This window comes from Canis lupus, chromosome 11 (assembly GCF_048164855.1).
Source record: "Canis lupus baileyi chromosome 11, mCanLup2.hap1, whole genome shotgun sequence".
Classification (NCBI taxonomy): domain Eukaryota; kingdom Metazoa; phylum Chordata; class Mammalia; order Carnivora; family Canidae; genus Canis; species Canis lupus.
The window spans coordinates 41600532-41621143 of NC_132848.1; the positions used below are offsets into that span (position 1 = coordinate 41600532).

Consider the following 20612-nt stretch of genomic DNA (forward strand, 5'->3'; position numbering starts at 1 on the left):
TGTGTGTGTGTGTGTGTGTGTGTGTATCTCTGTGTCTGTCTCTGTATCTAATCTGTATCTGTATCATCTGTCTATATCTGTTCTTAAGTGTGCATGTATACATGCATAGAGCAGAATATAGTGATCTTGTATTAAGCTGGAATGACAAATAATAAGAGAAATAATGCACTTATCAATAATACAGTAATAATATAGGTACAATTAGATTTTAACCTCATACAATTTTCAAAAATATATCATCGGTGGCTAAGTGCTTTAAATATGAAAAATAAAGCTACCAGTTTTAGAAGAAAATACAAGAGTATACTTTTGACATGGAGTTTGAGGATTTCTTAAATGACAATGAGAAACGACAAACTACAAGACTGATTGGTCTCTACAGAGATACTATAAAATATTAGTTCAAAAACCACATTTAAATAAGCTAGATCTACATTAAAAAATCAGCATCCATAATATATGGCAAATACCTTCAAGGAAAAATAAATCTAGTAGGCTTCAAAAATAGTAGGTATGGAAAGAAAATTTACTGAAAGAATAAATTGAGGAAAGGTGGTGGTGTGATTTAATGGAAAGAACAAAGCGGTAGAATCAGGCCTCCCTGCAATTAAATGGCATATTAACTTTGTCACCTCACCAGGACACAATAGGACATCTAAGCCCGTGTTATGACTTCATCGGATTGTTGTGAGTAGAAGTATCATCATAACGATATTTTATTCATTCAACAAACACTTGGTGCTTACCACGGAACAGAACAGACTCACTGTCATTTCCCTTTATTTTACATATAAAGAAACTAAGTTACAAGGAAAATAAGGAACTTGTTCAAAGTCATAGGACTAGTTAAGTGTCAGGATTAGGACTCAAATCCCAACTGCTAAGTCGGGCTTCAGAGACTGTACTCCAACATATCCTGTCTCAATTTAAAAAAGAAGTACATATATGCACATTTGTGTGTGTGTACCTGTGTGTGCATATATGCACATATATATCTATGTATATAGCAGCAAGATTAGTGCAGATTTGTGGAATAATTAGGGTTTTTTAAATTAGAAGATTTGGGTATTGGCCCTTTGAAAATGCTATGTATTTTTAATTTGTAAGCTGATTCAAAGTAGTTTTGGGGTTTTGCTCTTGCAGTCCGAAATGGTTCTATCTAAAAATATATTGTAAAATGTCTTGAAAATATTGTTATCAAATGGGAATCATTAGGAGTTCAGTCCTTAAGAACAGATTTTTTTTTTTTCTGAAGAAAGGAAGTTGGCAATTTGCCTCATTAATTAAGTCGGAAAAAATTCTCGTGCTGCAACAACCACCAGACAGCATACTTTTAAGGCTTTTTCTTTTCAGTATAATGAACTGGTGTAGACAAAAATGCTCACATATACTCGTAATGGTACACATAAATGCCAGTTTGTGGTAGAGAAGAGCTCTGCCTTTCTCCCACTACAGAGTCGCTCCATGTCTCTGGCTTACCCCCTGTGATCATAAATGTCTTAGGATAACTGAGTTCCTGTCCCCCATCTTCCTCAACCTGGGACATACTTTGGGGTCTTTGTTTGGACTTTAAATATAACATTCACACCAAGCATTAAAACTCACAGATATTTAAATTTTAGTGGCATGAACTTTGAGATGTGGGATGAAGATCTTTTTTTTCCCCCCTCCTTATCAGAGAAATAATAGGCAATCCTGAGCTGCTGGAGCTTGACTATGGAGTCTACTCTTGGCTCTGAAACCGTGCAGAGATATGGTTTGTTCAGGGTGGGTGTGCGTGCGTAGGGAGATGGGAACAACGTCTTTGGAAAATATAGAAAATGTCTGGGCCAGCCTCTTCCTCTGATGTAAACATAATACATAATCTTTCTCTTTTTCACCCAAGATGCCCGGATGCCTGGGATTTGGTTTCATGTCCCTGAGGTTACACATCTCCTGCCCTTCTCCATCCACACCCTCATGCCTGGTTTCAAGATTAGGCTCCTGCTTGGGTGCAGGCCGCTCCGGGAAGGAGCAGTGGTGAGCTAGAACTACTTCTCCATGCTCCCGGGAGGAACAGGATGGAAAGCTGCTGACAGGAAGGCTGGCTGGAGTCGCCCGGCGCTTCAACGCGAGAGGACAAACCAAATCTGTATTGACAGCTCTCTCTGTGAGCAGCTTTCATTCTTCCTAATGACCTTGCGGGACCACTGTGACTGTGCAAGACTGTGCCTCCAATGTGTCAGCTTAACAGTTTGGGGAGGACTATTTGTCTACACTGGCAAGCAGTACATGGGCAATCACTGCATGTCATCTCCCCTCTTCCCTCCTCCCATGTGTGAGCGAGTGGAGGTAAGGAAAAAAAAAAGGGGACAGAGCACAATTCTTATGAATGTGTGTGCTGAGTCAGAAGGTCCTGGGTTTGCATACTGTCCCCTCTCTTCTTAGGTGACCTTAGAAAGTTGTCTAGCCTCGTCTGTGACGTAAAGGTAACAGTAACTACCCCCTTAGTGTTCTTGGGAGAATGAACTGGAATGGTGTATGTCAAGTGCCTGGTGTATAGTAAGTGCACAATAATAATAGATGCCCTGAGTTGATAATCATAAAAATTTCCTTTCCGTGTTAACATAAAGCACTCAGAACACCCCCATTTCTTTAATGATATATTCTGACATTTTAAAATACAATGTATTAAACTATGAACTCACTGAAACGTCCATGCGATTAAAAAAGTAATTGGTCATCATCAGGGAATCAAAACTTGCTGAACATATAGAGTTTGTAAAATTTAAACGTAGTGATTTTGTGAGATCACTAAAGAATACTGAACAAGTACCCAGTTTTGGAGGACAGGGTAGGTTTTACCCATGCAAGGACAATCTAATTCTTAATTTAAGTCAGTGTTAGCAGTAGGATCTCTAATAATTCACTCCTTCTGGACAACTGACGTTCATTGTACCTCCTGCCTTTTTTTTTTTTTCTCCACCCCACAGAAGGTGAGACTCACACACGAAGAAAACAATACAGAAAACCAAGGGTCTGAATAAATCTCCAATTGGATAAACCAGTTACTTACACTCACAGATACAGTGTCTCGTGGTTAGAGAGAATCCATTATTCATGGGTTATTTATTGGAACAAAGTTCTGGCAGTGCAATTTCCCCTCCTAACTGCCCAAATGAACTACTGTGCCATCTTTCCTCCCTAAAAATCACAATGTGAAAGGAAGGCACAGAAGGGACAGGTAAAGGTGAAGCCGATGTTCAACTAACATTTTTGTTTGAAAAGTAAAAAGAGCAGAGATTTCTGTAGCTTGTTTGAAAAGCTGGAACTTTCAGCTCTCTGCCAACAACCACAGCTGAAACTGACAAGGTCTGACATCTCCCCTGCTTTTCCTGCTCCCATTTTCTATGAAAATACTGTAGACACTGGATCAGGAAAGACAGTGGAGCCTTAAAATAATCAGTCTTTCAATTTGCCCCGTGTTAGTTTCCATAGGAAACAAAAGTGGGAACTGTAGCCGGCAGCAAGCAACTGTCTTGTTAGAACCCTCCCTTGTCGATTCAGCTGTGGTTGTTGGCTGAAATCTGAAAGTGGCATTTTTCAAAAGGCCCTTTGGCTTCTGAGTCTATGGAGTTTTCACTTTGGAAAGCAATAAAAATGAATGGAAAGAAGTGAAAATTACTTCCAACACCAAGTTTTCATATACCTTAGGATACTATTTCTCATGCAAAGAACTTTTCATTTCTCTGCCTTGTAGTTTATGGATGAGAACTGAAACGCATTTTATAAAAGCGAAAAGATGCATCAAAAATGAAACCGTGCATCTTTGGAAGGTTAAATCCTAGATCTTGGATGTGTGCTACCTTAACAGTAAACCTTATCGTGTGAAATTGCTTACATAAACATTCCATTTAGGGAGGTAGCTCGGTTTCCATTGGAACACCATCCTTGGTTCCTTCATATTTTATAAACACATTCCACGTTACAGATGCTGGACAGACTGCCACAGAAGGAAAGGAGAGAGGATTTATTAGAAAACACAGCCAGCTATGGAATTTAAATTGTTTTTTAAAAATATATTCGCTTGGGAGAGAATATGATTCAAAACTTTACAGTTGAACAGGACCTCAAGCACTAATTCTTACACAGGTTTAAAATAAAGAAGCCTCAAAACCATCATCATCTTATGGGGTGATGATTTCATTGGGGAGAAAGTGTTTAACAAAAACATCACTGCTGTGAATTATAGTCCAGTGGAGGAATAATTCTTAGATAAAAGTTTTATGAAAAATCTGTGAGGTTTGATAAATATCACACAAAGGTAACTCTAAATGATGTGTCATGGCTTCTCTGCTGTGGTCATCAAATTTATATGCTCCCTTAAGAGGGGAAAAATCCAACTGTATTGTAAGAGGCAGAAAAAGTGGGAAAAATACAAGGAGGAGAAGATTTACTGTACATATTTACACAATGTGAGTGGAGACTAGTGCATCAGATACATGCTTAAACCAAAGAGTAATCCACCAAATCCACCTAAGTACGTTATGTAATACATCTGTGAAAGCTGTGCACTTTCACTTTCTCTTTGATTTTTTCACCTACAGCATCAACAACAACAAGAACACAGCAAAAGGACGTGGAACTGATTCTATTTCTCAGTTCAACATAAAAGCACACTGTAATTTTCTCATTTAACCTTTTTTTGTTTTACTTTTGAATATTTAAGCCTAAAAAATAATGTTCTTTAAACTTATTTCCCACTCCTATCACCTGGGGGCATTAGTGTTCACATATCTTGTTTTTTTGTTTTGTTTTGTTTTGTTTTAAATCAAAGAAGAGATCATGTCTTTATATACATTTAGATATTTCTCTATTTGATTGAAAAATTTTCAGGCAAATACTATATATATATATATATATATATATATATATATATATATATATAGTAAGGCTTGATGTGGAGCAAAGATAAATATCAGGATTGGCTTGTGAGAAAGATCCTGTAAATTGGAAGTCAGAGATTTAGAAAGAACAAGACCATTCTGAAGGAAAATTTCTTTGCTTAAGTACGTCAGGGGACTGGTGTTCCTTTCAAGTGGTGCTAAACAATTTGTATATAAGTAGAATTGTAATAATGGAAACACTGTTCAGCTTGCCTACTCTTCCTTCATAATTCATTAATGCCTGTGCTATGGGTTCTTTATGGGGCATCCATTAGGAGTGTACACTAATAATAGTTTAATCCCCCTACACCCAATTATATATCCCCCTGAACCAGTGTCTACCTCCCTTTCTCTCTCTCCCTGTGAATTACGTCTAATAAAATAGAATATGCTAACAGAGAGGATTAAAAAGACAACAAACCTCTCCCTTCCCAACGTTAAAATTACAAATAGGAACTGTAATGCAACAGAAATAGCCAGAGTGGGCCGAGGTGGATAATGATGTATGGGGGGCATGGGGGAGGGAGTACCAGCCCCTCAGCCCATCTCTTATCATTAATAACGCCACACCCGACAAAAGAAAAGATACTGCCTGCCAGAACAAACCTACATAAACACCCAAGATTTTATTAAACAACCTATTTTAGAACTTAAATCATTAAACTGCATCTCCATGGGCTCTTCAGAAGGGCCGTCTGTGAGAAATAATGGATTGTCTGCAAACTTTTATCTTAGCTATTGCCTCTAGAGTTGTGCTATTTAATTATTAAAATGTGGTATTAATGAAACATGCAATCCTGGAAAGGCAACTACTTTTATCATTGCACATGAAAGGCAAAAATTTAATATATTGAGTACACTGTATACACATTACAAATATATTTGCATCCACCTTCCAAATAGCGAGCACCCCCATCTTCCCCCTCCCCTCCTTTACAGCTGCTCAATCTGCAAGAATGTGCACAAGTAATTTATCTGAAATGGCCACTATTGTTCTTGATTCTGATTTGATTCCAAAAAAGCCAAATAATAGAAACCATTTTGAACATCTATTTTGTGCACCTGTTGTGCGGCATTATGATACTCTGCGATTTTCATTTACGTCACATCTCTTGACATGCCTTTGATACACCATGCTGCTTTGCTCAACAAAAAATCCAGGATGCTGGAAGCCAATGCCATCCTATTTTATTAACAAAATGGCCATGGTAAATGCTACTCCCTGAGAGCTCTGGAAGGAAACCAGGGGCACATCAACCTAGCTGCTAGACATTTAACTATGTTAGTTAAGTAGACTGAGAAGAGCTGAACAGCCTGGGGGGCCTCAATATACAAGATATTAATACCGCTAATGATGGTGCTACTTGGGCAAAACAATAGGACCTCGGTAGTTTCATTTTCCCCCTTGTTGCTTTGGCCTTTGAATGCGATGTGAGGAAAGAATCCGAATAGTTTTTCAGCTCCACTCTATGTGTGGGCTGGTTTCTTTGTGGATCAACTCCAGAAGGCACAGGATCCCCCGTTTGCTACTTTTCAAGCCTGCAGCATCACCTTCATTTCCATTTCAATATTATGGCTCCCACCCTTTCAAATACTTCCTTAGTAGCTTCTTACCTTAGCTTCTCTGGGTAATGAGACCGCAATTGTATGAAGACTTACAGAGAGACCAAAAGGGGGTTGGCTGTGATGCTTTCTGGACCATAGGCTTTGCATTGCACCCACAGACACATGGATTTTGAAGTAATAAAAAACCCAAGCCGCCTTGGCCGTCTGCTGTGTTTATCGGCACGTTCTTCATGCCAAGTGTGGTCATGTACATGCTTCCATTGCCCAGGTACGTAACTATGGCCCTCTTTACTTATGTCAAATGACCATAATGCCAAGATGTTATGGTACTGAGATTTTATAGTATCCCTTCAGGGCGACAGTGTCAGGAAGTTGGCGTGCTTCATAGGGGGTGTTCATGAATCGTATAAAGTGACTCTTCAAAAATCTGAAAAAGTTGCAAACTGTCTGACTCACAGACTCCTAGCATGAAAAGGGACCTCTAAGGTCAGACCCCACCCTGTCCTGATGGAGGAATCAATCCTCCCTTCAGCATCCTTGACAGATGGTCTTCCAGGTTCTGTGTGAACTTTCTCTTGAAGGGCAAATTCTGCTTAACAAAGCAGTCTGCTCTATTTGTAAACAGCCCTAATTGTTGGATAGTTTGCCTTTACGTTGAGCTGAAATCTGGGCCTTTCCAAGCAGAGCTGGATGATGCGCGGAAGAGTTGATGCCAGCCGGGGCCCCTTTTGTGCCTATGGGACCTGTCCAGTCACATGAGGCCGTGTGTTTGGTTCAATGATCTGCTGTCTTCGTCTTGAAATTCTTCATCATTTTTCACAAGGGGCTCCCTTGTGAAAGTCTCATGTTGTATTGGGCCCCACAAACTATGTGGTTCATCCTGCCAGTTATGATTTGAGATGAAGGACCAGTAAGAACCCTTGCAACAGCATGCTTTTGGAGGCTTCTAATGTTATTTTATTTATCTATCTATCTATCTATCTATCTATCTATCTACCTATCTATCCATTTATTATCTATCTATCTATCTATCTATCTACCTATGTATCTAATATCTATCTGTACATCTTATCAGCACAATTACATAATATTCTTTGGGCTTCCTTGCAAATCAGTTTTTAATTCATATTTTTAATCCCATTTCTTAGTACTTCTTCCTTCACATCTGCCCTCATGCCATGTAATTCAGTGGGGTGCCAAATGGGTAGGAATACAAATTCAACTAAAGCACAGTCTCTGAACTTTAGCACTATTAAGCTTCTCTCTCCTTCGCTTTTGAAATACAAACTCAAATCCTCCCTGTCAATCAAAGGAGAAGTACATATTTTGGCTAAGTTAAGCGGGGTCTAAGCTAACAAGTAACATCATCGGAACACTTGGTTTGAATGCTGATTCATGCTCCTTACTGATTCTATGACTTTGAAAATGACACTTACCTTGAATGCCTTCCTTCCCTCCTCTGGCCTGCGTGCCTCCCAGGGCTGCAGCACAGCTGACCTGGGAGGGATGAGATGCTAGTGAGCCTGGGGCTTTGCTGAACTCAGGCAGCAGGCTTTCCCCAGGGGGCCAGCAGAGACCTATGTCACTCCCATCTCACCCTGTTGCAAAGACCTAAGAAGAATATTTTGGAACCCCCATCAGACCACACGCTCACAGTGAATGCAAGCCTGGAGTGTTTCTCTTGGTTTTGCCTGTTGTTCTTTGGGTACCCTGTGTTATCTGGGTCAATGGAAGAAATTCTGTGAAAATTTTCCAAGGAAGAGCAAAACTACTAGAATCTTTTTAGATAGTGGGAATTGAGCATTGAGTCATTTTGTCAATTGAGTCAAAATGTCAATTATAGGTGGGTCATTTAAAGCATCAGCAGTAAAGTTGGGAACATTATCCAATAGCAAGAGAGAAATAAAGCACACACACCCCTGCCAGCCAGGATTTTGTATAGTGTGGAAGCGAGGACCACACGTGAGTAATGTAGGGAGAAGCCACAACTCCAAGAGATTGGAATATAAAATATCTCCTGAGAAGCATAATCTAATCACTCTGCTGGTCAATAAAACAAAGAAATATTGGGGTATCTTTAATCTCTCTGCTTCAAAAAGACACACAATTTTTATGAGATGTAAATATTCCACTCTCATTTGAAAGCTAACTTCAGCAGATATGATGGAAAATGCGTTAAGTGGTCACAATTTGTTAAAATCTATCATTACAGCCGGGTTTATCTTGTATGTGAATTTTATTGCAACTCTACTTTTCTTCTACCAGTTGGTTAAATAAAATTCAGTTATAATTAAATTAAAACCTTTTTGGTAATAAAAATTGAACATTTCTTAAAAGACAAAATGAGAGTGCCTTGAAAAGATATTTACATATAAAGTATTATTATCTTAAAAGTAAATTGAACTGTTTGGAACTAAGAAAAAACCCATCCTCTAATCGAACATAAGAAGTGAGTATTTGGAGATTTTAATATTGCATATACTGTTTTCAAGGTACATTTCAGTGACTTTGAAATATTTTCAGAGGAGTCATATTTTTGGAGTGAAAACACTTTGGTGCTTATTTCAGATGACTAACGTTGCTCGGATTCCATATTTTGACTTTAAGAAACCCTAACTGGTGATCTGGGGACTTCCTGGAACATGAGCTCAGATATTCTTTGGGAGGCTAGAACCTTAACCTTGAACCTCACAAAAACAAATCACTTGCCTTCTTAGCCATAAAATGTAGTTTGTCAGCCATCAAGGCCTCTTGTCAAGAATGGAAGAGAATAGATGGGGGGAAAATGTGCATGGTGTTTCTGTACTCATGACACTGTTCTATGCACCATGGTATCCCAGAGGGAGGTCACGGTCAACAGCACCATTATAGGTGTTGGCTGTAGCCTATGGGTTAGGACATACCTGCCAATTGTTCAAGAACCTCAAGCTCACAACCCAGGACCCGGTCATTTCCTAATAGCATTCTCGATAAGTAAGTGTCACACAGATCTGTTTCAAGCAGCAGTTTGAAGCAATAGATTGCACGTAAGTCTATGAACTCAGAAACATACATTTCTTTGTGTATGATCACAAGTTTCTGAAGAAATTTTTCCCCACAAGGGAAAAGAAGGTAATTTTTTGAGGGGGAAAATGTTCATTTTATGTGTGAGCCCAGTTAGTAGGAGTGAGATATTTTTATTGATTTAGACTCCAGTGATTTTATAATCAAATACAACATTGAACTTTTCAAGACAGAGATAATTTACCATGAGGAAGAAATAAAGGAGCCAGACCAGCATATGTAATATGGGAGTTATAATTTTAATCTTTTCTCTTAACTGTCTTCCTTCTTACACAACAATTATCAGAAGGGAGACTGAAAGAAAATCATACTTTTATTCTCTTGCCCCAAATTACCTTCTCTGAAGACCAAGGATTACCTTTGTAGCCAGTCTACTAGAAAGGGAAGAAGACCAATGAGAAACTTCCTTAAAATTAAATGGAAGTAAGGCTGTTGACATTCTACTCGGTTCTACAGCGGAGGAGGTTGGTTGTATTTAATGGAGAGTTTCAGGGCACAGTTCTCTCTGCCCTCACCTCCCCATGGTGTTCAGGCTCCTCTGTCTCCTCCGGCAAGTGGAGGATATTCAGCACTACATGCCTGATTGTGACATTCACATTTGGAATCTCACTGTCCCTTCAGTTCAGCAATTTATATAGAGAGATACATTCTCAAGCCTTACTTCTTTTGTGAAGGCTTTTGTAAAAGCCTGGGCTTGTTTATTTAAGCCAGAACAGAGAGACATTCTGAGAAAAAAGAAAAAAAAAACTAATCTAACGCCACATGGATATAATATTTATAAAAAATTTTATTATGATTGACGGAACCCTTATCAAAGAGTATGAGACACAGTTTCATTAAAATCATAAAACGTACCCATGTCTTCTAGAATCCATTTCTAGAAATGTTCCCATGAAGTGCAGGAGCCTTTTCTGAAATGGACTTCCAGGTCCACTGGAATGGGCTCCAATACGCATTTTTCTTACCTAATTGTTCTTCCTTACTTTTACCTAGAATATGGTACAATGTTCATTGATTGCTAATCTGATCTGTTCTCTCTCAATCTGTAGTTCTCTTCCTCATTTATGTCTTCCTACAATGACATCCCCTCCATTTCTGTCTTTCTACAATGACAAAACATATATGCCCACGACTCTCATGGTAGCCATATTATTAAAATGACATTGGCCTGCTTGCTCCATATTTTACTTGATTAAAAAGCAGAGTATCACATAACACAAGACACTGATTTCTATGAATCTCACAAAGATGTGAACTTTCTAGGTAGGAAACGTATATCTTTGGGAAAGCCTTTCTTGCCAACAGAACTGTCTTTTGGGCGGGAAAGGTGGGTTATGTGGAAGTGTTAGGAAGACTGTTCCAGGTGAAAAGCCGAAGAAATATTTTTAAATGATTACTTGGGCATGGTGGGTCTGTGTGGGCCAAGCTGGGATTGTTTTTCTTTCCTTCTCTCCTCAGGTCGTGTGGAAGTTTGAGCCTATAAAGGCAACCAAGGTGAACTCGCTCATTCCACACAACGGGGTAGATCATTCACCACAGGGTGTTCTTGATAGTACTCTGTCCACTCGAATTTTAAGCATCTAAGCAATGGGAGTCCCACCACTTCCCTTGGAAGATTACCCTACAGTCTAATAGGCCTCAACATTAAGAAGATGTTCAATTGGTAATCAACCTAAATTTCCCTTTTCTTAATTTCATCCCATTACCCCAAACCCTATCCCCTTGTTCCACCTAGCTCCTCACCCTCATTAGTGTTTATACTCCCCAAATACTAATAGCTAGCTGGCAAAATAAATAAATAAATAAATAAATAAATAAATAAATAAAACCTGCTCTCCATCACTACTTAGCTAGACTTCAAATAGTTACCTCTTGAATAATATGTCTCTTCCCCCCATATACTGTTCTCTTTAAGGGCATTATTTAATATTAAAAGATTCAAGTATTTTTTTAATAAGCAAAAAAAAAAGTAAGTGTAAAGCACAGCAGTCTGTAATGGGCTAGAGGGGAATAAATGCATTCTTAATGTGGGCGGGCGATAATGGTATAGCTAAATTCACCTTCTTTTGCCCTTTTACACAGACACAGAACAAACCATTACAACAATTGGTTGAAGCCTTCTCCCCCAAAGTTGTCGATTTCTATACTAGGTTTGATTTTTTTCTATAACATTGTCCTTGCATGTTATAGACTAAGAGTGTTTTCCCTGCTTTATGAAAACATTTGTTGATAATATATTACCTATCAATAATCATTATTTTAATAAAACCACTGACACTAATATGAATAATCTGTGTTACTGCATAGGGTCATAAAATATTACAGGGTCAAAGCTATGTGAAAACCAAGCCTTAATGTAGGTCTTATTCAGAACACTCACTGTTTTGTTTTGTTTTGTTTTGTTTTTGACCACTTTATCAATTTGATTTACTGGTGAAGTGAAAAGACTATGCTTTAGTAGCAAACTTTCAAAACAATATAATAGTTTTTTAAAAATCGAGATTTTTATTCATTTTCTTCTGATGTTTGAAAACTCCTTCCCTGGTCTCTGTTTAGGAAATAATGAGATCCCTATAGTAGTGGCTGGGTTCAGCCTTTATCCTCAAATGCTGCGATACTTCTTGATTCTTTTGACTTTTCTCTTGAATTTTCAGCAGTTTTCTGCTTATGTGCATGATAACTGATACATGTCTTACATGAATCAACAAGCCAACAGAACCGAAGGAGTATTACAAAAATTTTGCAAAGTTATTCTATAGACCATACCCTGGGACACTTAAGTCTATAAGATAACACCCTCATGCTATTAACAACAATTAGCATTGCTAAGACACTTAGGTGCCTTTCTAGAAAACTTCTGGATAATATCGTGAATATACGTATCCACCACCAGATTCAATAACTTTCAGTTTCAGCACTTGGATGCAAATTCAAGACTAAGTGAGTGTTCATCATTTCTATACTTCCTTCCTTAGGTTGCACGGTTCAATATCTAGGGTGTTTCACTGATTTCTAAGAATTTGTTGTTCACATGTTGGCTGGCAGCATGTTAAGTTGAAAAAACTAGAAACTCGAGAAAACTTAAGTGGAAGGGGGAATTCATTAACATGGTAGTCCTGTGACATTTCAAGGCACTAAATGCAAAGAGGTGACCAATCAGATCTGCAGAAGAAGAAAAGTGGCCAGTTTCTAGGTCTTCTGAAAAGTGGTATAAAGTGGATGTGTCCTCTGCCGTGTTGACGTTAGTGTCACTCAGATCCGACAACCTCCAGCAAGTGGACTTCTTGGTTTTAAATTTCATATTCTGGGGAAAGAGAATCTGGTTTTATTTGTGCCCCTGTTGAGATGAGCCTATGAACTAGCTCAGGATTTGGATTCAAGATAATTGCAGTGCAGCCAGGAGCCCACCCTTGTGTATCAAAGATCCATTCCAGAGATGGAGAAATTGTTATGAAAAATCCATACATAAGAGAAGTCTATCTTCTGGAGTCAAAGTTATATTGCATGGCAGGTACTGAAGATTAATTTGACATATTGCAATCAGTATTTGTTCAACATTACTTCCTCCTCTTTTTCTGAGATTGGCATATGAAGTTTCTAATATTTCCTCGGGTTATTGGTGGTAGGCATGTATGTGAAAATCTAGGATCTTTTAAGAGTAGTTTGTTGCAAAAGTGTCGTCACAATACAACTGGTATATAAAGTGAAAATATAATTTATTTTCCTAATTTTGGTTGCAGCTCATCTGCGTCTTCCCGAGCCCTCAATCAGTTGTGAGTGAGGGTAAGGGAGAGAAATTAATTAAATGTCCAATCAAGTTTGGAGCTGTCAGGCCTGATAATTTAAGCCGTCTTTCTTAATTGGTGCTCATTCTTCCATTTGGATAAAATGCCCATTCTCTTATGTATTTGCCCCCTCTGTGCATCTTTCCCTAAGATGACATTCTGCTGTGTCAGGAAAGGTGGGTGCAATTTATGAATTCTACTGGCCTTGGGGATAAAGTAGGAATTCCCAGATTCACATGGTAGCTTTGCATTTTCTTACAGTCTTCTCCTTGCTGAGTCCACTTGTGTCTGGTTTCTAGATGCCTGCTTGCGGTTCCTGAAAGCAGTCTGGAGCTAGTGGACTTATGATCTTCATTTTGGATTGGACAGAACGATAGGGGAAGAGAATGTAACTCCTCCTCACCACATGACCTCAGCACACCCACCGTCTGTGTATAGAACTGCTTCCCTGCCATGTGCTTCATCCAGCTCAGGGGCCAGTGGTTCACTCCCAGACCCTGCTATGGGGCTGCTTTGCCCTGTGACAGCAGCATCCACCCCTTACATAATCACAAGTAGCCAGGGAAGCTCAACCAGGGGGACCCCCTCTGTCTAATCACGTGACTAGAGCAACGGCCATTTTGATGTGGGCTTCATAAGAAGCATTATGACCATTCTTCAATTTTTTGAGGACAAGCATCGGCATGGCAAGTGTCTAGTGTTATACCTTCACACTCAGGTCCTGTTTATTCTGATATTCAAATTTCCTAGACCTTTTCATGAGATAAAAATATTGAAGTCTAAGATGATTTCCAAGTGCATGAAAGTCACAGTTCACAGACATTTTCTGACCATACAACTTTTGATTTCATAGGTCAAGTGGAAGTCTTCCTTCCAATGGTAAATTTAGATTTCAAATTGTTCATGGACTAATTTACTTCACTCTCTCCCCTAATCTGCTACACTGTGGGGATTTTCCAAAGCTGCCTAAGTCTTAACAGAAAATTCCAAATGTTCATAGTTTTTGGTGGAGTTTTTGGATCTGTAATGACCTTTAATATTATCACACCATCTAAATAGAGTATTTTTTTCAGATTAAAATCAGTATAGTAAATGGCATCTCTATTAAATGCAACTATTTTTATAAAAACAATATAAACTCTTTTGTTCCACATCTAATGTGATGCTTTGAGAAATAACTCCAAAGATATTTTTTCGGTGACACCTCCCCAGTGCCCAGTGTCTGGACTCTGACTTGCATTTTCTTTATTCTTTCTGGTTTTTGATTAGCACGACTACAAAAATGTAAAATAAACTTTCCACACTGGGAAGTAGTCACAGAGTATAAATAAATTAAACTTCTTTTCTTTGTATCATCTGGACCTTTTCAGAGAATGCTATGACTTTCCTTCTGTTACTTGCGATGCTCCTCTAGCTAGATCACCTTAGAACTCCTGGATCCTTACCATTTGGGGTCCTATTTAGACATACTTGAGCATGTCATATGACATTTCTTTGGACAAACATAAATGTGTTTTCAGTGGATTTGCACACCTAGGAGGACTGTGGGACCCAAGTGGAGAACTTGTGGCTTTGAAACCTTTCTCTCCTTCATGTGTGATGACTTCTAAGTGGTGCAGAGGCAGGCTCCAGCCAGTGAAGGGGCCTCCGTTCTTCTCCTCCTGTGCTCAACCAGGGTCATTCACTCACTCATTCAGTCTCTCAAGAAAGATTCCTTGAGTATCTGCTGTTTCACAAGAGTTAGGAGGAGTCAACAGAAAACAGAAATCTGTCCTTGGCTACATCGTACATTTAGCTTCAGTCAGTGTTCTTTCTCTTAATTGTAGAGGGATCCAGATAATGAAAAATGGAAGGTCAGATTGTGGTCATCACAAACATTAGCAAATAAAATATGTATAAACTCTACTCACATGCCACGCACCACCATTACAGTCATTACCTTCAATATTTTAATCAAATTATTATATTAAGTGCTTGCAGACACACTGAGCTATCATATTTATGGAGCAACATGAACTAAAACGTGGGGAGAAAGAGACATGGCGGACACCAAAGACAGAGATGCATGGACTTATGTAAGGCAAACATTTGTTCTTCATTGAGGTGATTTCAAATGACATGATATAGTAATTTGTCTCCTGCAGGTGAAATCCACGATGAACTCATGAATTAATGAAAATATCATGTGGCTCAATGCAAACTTTTGGTATATATCACATGTGTATAATAAATCAAACCTTAGTGTAGAATTTTGTCTGCTAGATATATTTATTGATTTTTATCTTCAAAATAAACTTTGTGATGCTTATTAATAGCATGATTACTTCAGTCTCTCTTTTTCTCTGTATATATTATGTATAACTATATATACACACATAAGGTAGATATATATGCCAATGTATTTTTATGGACACATAGATCCTTCATGAGTATCTTGTTTTCCAAATCAATGTCTGTGTTGTAATTTTTAAAAAGGTCATTTGATCTTTGCTAAATAATTGCATTTTTGCTTAAAAAAGCCTATGTAGCAACATAACAGATTTTTTTCTTAAAACAATCACTTGGTTATCAAAAACTCCCTATAGTGCCAGTAAGTGGCCACCATAAGACCTCGTACAGACCAGGCAAAAATACAAATCTGGGCTTTTTAATGTCAACTATCAAGCTATGAAATAACCAAGGGGCTCTGTTAGCAGGTGTAGAGCAGAAAAAATTTACTACTGGATAATATTGGAAATCATCCATCTATCAATTCAAACCCTACCAGTGGTGCCCAATACCGCCATTTTCCTCTTCCTGGTGTATGACTGTGCCATCTCTATCAAATAATGTCTTAGGCTGTTTTCAGGCTACTATTTTTGCCACATTGTCCTTAACTAACTTTTACTTTATTCTTCAACCTGTTGTACATGGTAAGTAGGGGAACTCTCAGTAAATTCCTAAAGCTTTTGATGAATCCCCTCGCCCAAGGATCTTGGCTAACAGATGCACAATGGTGAATTTAAAGATTTTGTGGCAAAAAAGAAAATATGTTGTAATGACAAAATCCTCACCCACTGAATTTCAGAAATGGCATCAAGAACTCACCACAGACCACTGGCATGGCTGAAACGTGGATTTATGAAAGTTAATTTCTGACCGTCTACCAAGCTACATGACTTATCTTGTTTCTAACTTCTGGGTGAATGAGTGGATAGGACCCTTATGCTAATTAGTATATATATTTTTAAATTACTATTCTTCTCTATCCTAGGTGGAATTACTTATGCTGAGCCCAGAGTCAGAGAGCAGTCACTCTTTGCCCTTTTCTTAAGCAATTTATTTTCATTTACTTTCTAACCATCTTCACCAGTTTTCCATAATCTAATTAGATTATTAATTACAGGTCAATATGTAAACCAGGGAAAAACTTCTTTTCCTTATGGTATCATATGAGGTCATTCAGGGCAATGACAACTCCAAGGAGAAACTGGGTTTGAAAGCAGAGTTCCCACCCCTGTCAGCCTCCCTGGCCCTTCACCATTGTATCCAGAGCTGCTTCTGAGAACATCACAGCAGGTTGTCCCCAATTGTCAATACATTCTCCAAAAGGTGGGACAAGTGTAAGAAGAGCATTTGCCACAATCCAGTCTCTAGTGAGAGAACTCCATCCAGATGAAGGTCATCACTTTACAAAGCATCATATTGAGCAGCTCTTCAGGCAAACACCACGATGCATTTTATAAAACACACCAAGGTAGCAAAACAGTTCAATCCCATTGGAAGAGAGTCCTTATTTTATATTTTCCCCCTTATCTAAAATGGGCAATTGCTTTTCTGCCAAATAGGCTCAAAAGGGCCATGAAAACTAAAGTCCTTCAAAGCTGTTAAACGCATCCTCAAATTTACAATAAAATTCAGCATGACAAATCTTCCAGTAAAATCTCTGGAGCATCATAGCAGCACTCAAACAATTTTTCTTTTAAGTTAGTATTTTAGTCTTCAACACCCTGAGAAAGAGGAGGAAGCGAAGATGGGCAAGGAAAGCAAAACAAAACAAAAACCAAAACAGAAAAGGAAAAAAAAAAAAAAGCCACCACCAACAAAGAGAGTGAAAAAAAAATGCGAACAGCCACGCAAGCTATTAAACATATGCCAAAGTAAACAATCGGTGTGGGTTTGCCACGGCTCTGCCCTGCAGGTAGACGACAGGCAGCACGGGAGCAAATGGAAGGGGAAAGAGAAAAGACGAATGGAAGGTGAAAGAGAAAGCAGACTGGAGGAGCCGCGGAGCCCGAGCAGGACGGCCTGATTTTGAGCCTCAAGACACACCATCAGCCATGCAAAACAGGACATACCTTTCTGGCTTGCTGGTTCTGTCGGCTGAGACAAAGCAGTCCTATTCACAGCGGGAGGCCAAATCAAAATGAAATTTTATTTAGTCTGCACTGTCCCCAGATTGGGTTTCAGAATGACTGCTTTAGGAGATAGCATGGATGTGGCTGATGCATGCTTTGCATATGAAACTGCAGTAGGAAAAGAAATCTACATAATCAAAAAAATCTGTGCTCTGTGTATGTGACAAAAACCCTGGACTCCAGTGATTTTACTGCAGTGTGTGTTTTCAGGCAGGTCCTTTTGGGGTGAAACGCATTTAAAAAAAAATGTCTTATACAATATTAGCCACGAATAGTAAGAGATCTGTAATACTCGATGAAAATATATAGATTCCTGCTTACAACTCTGTCTCGTCGAGATCAGTGTGATTTTTTTCAGTACATTTATGAATGCATCAAAAATCTGTGTGAGAGAACAGATCAAATTTTAAAACATGCACAGAATATTTTGAGGGGGTTTGTTCTGACAATTACTATACCCCTGAACCTCGACAAAATAAATGAAAAGCTGAGATCTGATGCAATACTGAAATTAACACTGAGAGCCCCTTGGACTTTTCTCTGGGAAGACATTTAACTCGTTCATATTTAAAGGCTGTTTTTAAAAACAGGGAAAATATCTTTCAAAATACTGTTTAGCTGTTGGAAATATTTTTAAAATCAAGGAAAGGGACCGTAGAATGTATATAGAATGCACACCAGGGAATCTTTGAAAAAATTATATCTATACATATGTATGTATATATATATACATATACATATGTACACACACACACACACACACACACACACAGATACACTGACGATGTTCTCAATACGGGGTTATCACTGGCCTTGGCCAGGAAAGGGAAGTGGTATGCAAGGTACAGTGAAACAAGGGGGCAGAATAGAGCCTGTTGATAAATATATATTATTTCTCAAAGAAATACTTATCCCAGCTTGATTTTGATAGATCAGTTCCTTGAGGTTGGATGCTGCCAATCATTTTCTTTAAAGAGGAAAAATGGAATAAAATTTAAAAAAAAAAAAAAGATTGAAAGAAAGAAAACCTACCTGTATACAATGGTAGCAAAAAAAAGGCAAGGCAGGCTGTCCCACTGCTCAGTGCTCTGAAAACCATGGACAGTCCTCATTCTGTTTTACGAAGTATTCCTAAGGACAAGAGGACTACGGAATCTGCCCATTTGAGCTCTGAGGAGCCAGTCTCCAAGCCACAACCCAGAGCAGCATAAAAACTTCTCTCCATAATGAGATACAAATAGCTCAAATAACATGCTTCCACACAGCCCCAGCAGAAATCCCCAACTCCGGAACTATGGACCGATACCCCTTAGAGAAACAGTCAGAACTAATTCTGCGATTCGGGTTCGGACCGAATTTCTTAGAAAAGCTTTCCCCTGCTCCAGCTTAGCTTGGCGACCTGTCAATAATAATATTTACAAATGTAAAGGTCTCTTTAAATTGATAATTTTGCATTCGGGAAGATGGCATCGTGTTCGGCTGTGCACGCCACCAGCATAATTAAAGCCTAAAATCCAAATAGAGCAGGGCATTTGTTTCCTTTACGCTCCAGGACCAGCGCATCCAGGTCTCCCTATAACGAGGGCACTGCAGTGGCTTCTCTGCTGCTCTCAGGCAAGACCCCCTTTGCCTTGGCTTTCTGTTGTATCGTAATTATTCAGATAGTTATTAGGCAGGTGTTTTGCCTGCATATTATTTTTAGTGACAAGACACCCCTTTTCTGAGGAACGGAAAGATGTTAATTCTTAACAAATCCTGTCTCCCCCAAATTCAGTGCACCTGGCATTCACTTTCTACCTAATAAGCATCCGTGAATATGCAAATGTTCAGTGTCTCAGTAACCTCATTAATTTATTCCTCAGGCAATCATAGGATGTGAACCAGTCCTGTGCCACCAGTGCTAGAAACGGTGCGGATCAGGGCGTTGAGAATCAACTGAAAAGCTCAGGCTGCATATTGAAACACTGTTTCATCTTTATTCCGTCCTTTGGCACTCTAATTCAAACAAAGACTCTTACCTTCCTCTACTTAGCTGACAGCAAAAAGCAAAAGTAGGGGGAAAAAAAAAAAAAACGCCGAGGGATAATCATTAGGATCTCCCCCTTCACCATCACATACAAACCAGAGGTGATTCATGGTTTGAACAAAATCTCCACAGCAAAAGCAGTTTCCAAACTGCCCAAGTTCTCCGGTTTTGTTATTTATTGGGGGTGGGGGGGTAGGGAGGGGGGGTGGAGGGCGACCTGCTTTCCATACTGCAATGCAGTTGAATCATCTTTCTCTTTGCCCACATTAAAAGCCCTGAATAATGTTTATAAAATGTTAGGGAATCCCGGTAGGTTTCCTATTTAACAAGCCATGTATGACAAATCACAGTGTAATGTACTACGTTCTTAATCTTTAATTAGAATGTGAATATCTGCTAGAGAACGCAGTTAACTTTGACACGTTAAATCTTCTGGTTAAAGTGCCTTACAGGAAGAGCAAAGATGAAACACTGGAACAATCTCCTGCTTCTCTCCATTCACCCAGACAGTTGGGGAAGGATGATAACATCTTGTAATACCTGCTCTGTAGTAATTAATCGCTGTGGTATTTAGGACCATTCAAGTAGACAAATATGACAGAGACAGGGACAATTAGGAACCTTGTTCAAGCTACATTAACTTTTCCAGCTATTACAACACAGCAGCTCAAGTTTGCTTGTAAAAGCTGCAGAGGGATTGCTATGCATTAGCCGTGCGATTATTAATGAAAGAAAAGGAGAATTGTGTTTATTGTAGTTTGAAAATTGCAAATAAATTTCAATTATCTGCTATGTCATTTTGTTAAACATGCATTCTGGAAATGCCTTTGTACTCTAAATCATGAGCTAC

General features: G+C 38.8%; 1 long non-coding RNA gene across 2 annotated transcripts; it reads right to left on the bottom strand.

Annotated features, from left to right (window-relative positions):
* Positions 1 to 7934: 7934 nt before the first annotated feature.
* Positions 7935 to 19031, bottom strand: LOC140642268 (uncharacterized). Of its 2 annotated transcripts, none has more exons than XR_012038756.1 (3): positions 18769 to 19031; positions 17677 to 17717; positions 7935 to 7988 (listed from the first exon to the last, which is right to left on the bottom strand). It is a non-coding gene; the product is annotated as an uncharacterized lncRNA (long non-coding RNA). The 2 variants fall into 2 exon arrangements; XR_012038755.1 differs by lacking the exon at positions 7935 to 7988 and adding an exon at positions 16644 to 17328.
* Positions 19032 to 20612: the final 1581 nt, after the last annotated feature.